At 41.8% G+C, this 4835-nt stretch overlaps 1 pseudogene; it reads right to left on the minus strand.

Annotated features, from left to right (window-relative positions):
* Positions 1-3339: 3339 nt before the first annotated feature.
* Positions 3340-4511, minus strand: LOC125999007 (serine/threonine-protein phosphatase PGAM5, mitochondrial-like; annotated as a pseudogene).
* Positions 4512-4835: the final 324 nt, after the last annotated feature.

Here is a 4835-nt window from a genome sequence, read left to right on the forward strand (position 1 = left end):
CAAACATCAACAATAATAAGTAAAAATTGAGAAATATTTGATTGCATTAAAATATTTTTGGAGCTTATATAACTTAAGCAATTTAAAAATGGGCAAAGTGTCCAGAGAGATAGTATAGCAGCTGAGGTGCTTGCCATGCATACTGCTGACCCAGGTTCTAACCAACACACAGCATATGGTACACCAGCCCCTCCCTTCCCAACGTTCAGTGCGAGAAATAAACCTGGAGGACCTAGTATAGTTCAAATACAAAAACGAATTAAATGGTGAAGAACCTGAATAGATATTTTACCAAATGAGATATATCGAAGACCAACAGAATCATAAAAATATGATGATTCACATCACTCATTATTTGAAATTGTAAGTTAAAACCACAATGAGATATCATATACTGCCATGAAAATGACCATGACTAAAGAATAAGTGATAAAAATTTCCAAGAAAATCACACCTATTCCACAGTATCTGCAAATAATTGCTGAGATGTTTTTCTACTTGTTTATGCAATCTACACCAGGAGGATGTTTTGGTCCCTTTTCTACTCATTGTACTGCTTCAAATAGCACTGGTTCAGTAAATAACTGCATTTCAACTTAATTAGTTGAAATCTTCCAATGGTTTTTATACATGAAAAATTATCATTACTACTTTGGATTTGGTTTGTTTTTTACTTTCTTCATTTCAAGCAGTTTTCACATATCATTAGTGGCTGCTTCTGTTGTCATTTCCTTTATTCGGTGCCAGTGAAACACATTTGTTTTTAAAATTGCACCTATTTAAAAAAATAATTTCTTTATTTAAGCATGTGGTTACAAAAATGTTCCTAGTTGGGTTTCAGTTGTCAAATGTACACCACCCTTCACCAGTATAACTTTCCCACCACCTATGTTCCCCATTGCCCTCTTCCCCCACCACCTGCCTTTCTTTGGGACATTCTATTTCTTTCTCAATATCATTGTTGTGGTAGTTGTAGGTGGTGCAGTTAGTGCTCTAACTGCACTCACCACTCTTTGTAGTAAGCTTCATATCATGGACTGGTCCATCCTGCCCTCTTCTCTGTTGTCTCTGGGCGCTATCGCTATATTGTCTTTTATTTTTCGTATATCCCACAGATCAGTGAGACTACTCTGTGTCTATCTCTCTCCCTCTGATTCATTTCACTCATCATGATAGTCTCATGTCTATGCATGTATGCACAAATTTCATAACTTAATTTTTCCCAACAGTGTAGTATTCCATTGTGTGGATGTAACATAGTGAAACAAATATTTCTAACAGGGCATATGTCTTCCATTTATACCTCATCTCTGTGATAGTTTCCAATCCTTTTTTAAAATGTATTGGGGTATGGGAGTGAGCCACAGCTGGAAATAATCAGGGATTATCCTGATTCTGCACTCAAGGATCTGTCCATATTGAACCCAGATAGATTGCTTCCAAGACAAGATTCCTACCTGCTGCATTATCTCTTTAGCTATTTGTTTCCTTTTTAAGCAGGGAGTCACAGTGATGTTCAACCCTAAGGCAATACTCAGGGGTCACCAAAGTCAAACATGAGGTGGCTGTTCAGAATCCAGCTCAAGGCTTCACACATGGTAGGCATGTGTTCTAACACGAGTCATATCTCTGGACCCTCCTTAATTTTCTTAAGCCAGTTTTCCAAAATAGGGGAGGAAACTCTGGTATGATCCAGAGAAGCACTTAGGAACATTGTGGATAATTGGAGACTTTCTGTTTCTTCACTTAAAAAGGTAGATTTTTTGTTTGTTTGTTTTGGCCACACCCTTTTGATGCTCAGGGGTTACTCCTGGCTAAGCGCTCAGAAATTGCCCCCGGCATGGGGGGACCATATGGGACGCCGGGGGATCCAACTGGGGTCCTTTCTTGGTTAGCGCTTGCAAGGCAGACACCTTACCTCTAGCGCCACCTCACTGGCCCCCAAAAGGTAGATTTTTTAAGGAGACACCTATCAATATATTTTTATGTTAGAAAGGAGTGAGTAGATCAAATAATTTGGGAATCTTTTTCTTATACAACAGACTTTCACAGACCTTCCTACCATCCTACTAATGGGCACAACCTCTGCAGAAACTTCCTTTTACTGCATTATGAATTGCCAAACTAAACTTTCCTAGGGCTGCTGAATAACTTTCCACCCAGAGCACATGGGCAGGACCTAAATGTGACTATGACAACTCACCCTCACTCATCTACCCCCAAGAAGAAAAACAGGACCCACCTTGCCAAAGGCCATGTTCATAGTCACTTCTCTCCAAGGAACTAAATTTTCTCTGCTTGTGCATGCTGAAGAGCTGCATATACCTGGCAAGAGTTCATGGATTTTTAATAGCAATAAATCTGTAGGGACCAGAAACTTTCTGCAACTCTTATTTATATAGAGTCCATGTTTCTGCACTAGTCTGAATAATTTCTTTTTAGTCCTGTATCAATTACCTTCCCATCTTCCTCCCTGCCTACCATCACACTTGAATGGATTTTTTAACTTTATAGCTTTGTTATTTTTGTTGTTTTCCTGTGAAGCACATATATTGGATGTGGGAGGTAACTTTCTAGGTTGCTACTGGTCACTCCCTTTATAGCCATCACTGCCTTGCTCCTTGTAATTCAGGTTATGTTTTGTTGTCTTTTGGTCCACTGTAATAAACAAACTTGATAAAAATGAATCAGGAGGAAATACCTCACAATATAATCTGCTGAAATTTGAAGAGTGCTTTCTAGAAGGGGAAATTACCTTAGAATGGGAATACATCTTTTTACACTAGTAAATCTAAAATTTCTCCCAACTATAAAGAGGTACAAGTTTTATTTGATTTATTTTAAGAAATTTAATTTTGAAAAAAAAGTAAAATAAAAATTTTATTTTATAGTTACTCCCAAAGTTGACAAGAGAAATGGACCAAATATTCCAGCTAGTTGCACTGATAGCAGAAAATATTTATACCCACTTCACAGAAATTACTTCACGGTTTTCCATAATTAACACTTGGGATGGATACATCAAATCTAAATATCATAATCCATAAATTTATGGTTTTGAAGGGGTAAACTTAAAACTGAACTGCCAGATATTTTATTAAAGCAGGCACCCTCGGGTTATTATCTTTTCCCCTCTCACTTGTACAGGTGCTCGTGTGCTGGAAAGACCTAGAAAGTTTAGTTCAGGTCTAACTGACAGTGTTCCATAATTTTGGAGTGTGAGACTGGTTTTCAAAGCAAGAAGCCAATTAAAGAACACATCTGACAAATACTTAAGTTTGACAAAAGGGTGTAAAGGAAATATGGAAGGTTTTCCAAATGGAAACTCAGATACACTCCTCAACGGCTCTTGTGCTGACAGGCTTTGTCAACATGTCTGGGGGTTAATGGCTGGTTGCGACCATGAGCTAAGAGGTTGCGTGCAAGGTCCATACAGTTAAGGTATCTGTCCAATCCCCAACACAGGTCTCTGTAAATTCCACAGGCTAGCCCTGGGAGACAAGAAGGTACGAGAAGATGATCTGACTGATTCCCTTTTCCATCCTGGGCCTTCAGTACTATCACATCACACTTAAGTAATTCTTTCTTGTCCTGGAGAAAGGAAATGTAACCAGTATTGACCTGTGAAGGAAAATACCACAGGAGAGCTGAATAGAGGGCGAGAGCGGAGTGCAGGCCCCAGGCAGGCCTCAGGATCGTGAGATCTTTTTCTGGAGGCATGAAGCCAGTGTCCCCGAAGGTCCTGAACGTAACTCGACCATCAGGCCGAACTACCAAGTGGATGATGCTGCCATTGTTGAGGAAAAGATGGAGCCAGCCTTCTGGCGGGAAATGCAGAACCCAACTTACGATGTAGCGGATGACATTGGCATGGCAGATGAAGATCTCAAAACTGTCCTCTTGCTGCTTGGCATCTGCCTGGTGGATGTAGTTACGGAAGGCAGCCTCGATCCAGACTCCATCTTCGTAATTCTGCACTGCCTCTGGTTTCCAGTGAGACACAAGTGGGTCATGTTCAATGGGGGCGCCTTCCCTCAGCAAGTCCGTGCTGACTCTGCTGATGCCTGAAAGGTGCTTGCTGATGATGTCAATGGTTTCTATCGCTCGGGTCATAGAGGAATGGACAATTTGATTAAAATTCAACACCAAACTTGCAAGCCGGAGACTAGTGAGTTCAGCTTTTTCCCGCTCCAGGGGCGTCAGGGTGCAGGCCTTTTCCTGGGAGGCCTCCACGTGGTACTGGCTTTGTAGTACCTGGAAGGCAGCTCCTCCTCTCCAGACTCCAAGCTCCTCTTCCGCAGGTTGGCCAGGACCGTGGTTCTCAGCTGTCCCAGTTGGGGTCCCAGAGGCCAGGTCTCCGGAGCACTGGCCCCACCGACAGCTCAGACCCTGTGCGGCTCCTGGTCGCCACCCATGTGGGGTTTGCCCACAGCCATGGCCGAGAAGAGCACTGTCGCTGAGGCCCCTGCCAGACCGCAGGCCACCAAGTGTAGCGCCTGCAGGAACATCATGGTGCCCAGTCCATGAAATTTTGGGAAATAAATGGCTGTGCACAGATACGACTTTAGGCTCTGAGCTTAAGGATCACTCCTGGCAGTTTCTGGAGATCATATGGGATACTGGGGATACAACTGACATCAGACACATGAAAGGCAAGCACCATGCCCCTGTACTACTTACTGTGCTATCTTCAGGTGGTACCAGTTTTGGATTAATGTGTCACCACAACACAGAAAGTTTTGGACCTCTGAAGTCTCTTTTGGACACTGAAAATCTGTTAGTATTTTAAAGGAATGTGGATTATTGTTAATAGCAATTAAATGGTTAAACTTGTT

Source organism: Suncus etruscus, chromosome X, assembly GCF_024139225.1.
Source record: "Suncus etruscus isolate mSunEtr1 chromosome X, mSunEtr1.pri.cur, whole genome shotgun sequence".
NCBI lineage: Eukaryota > Metazoa > Chordata > Mammalia > Eulipotyphla > Soricidae > Suncus > Suncus etruscus.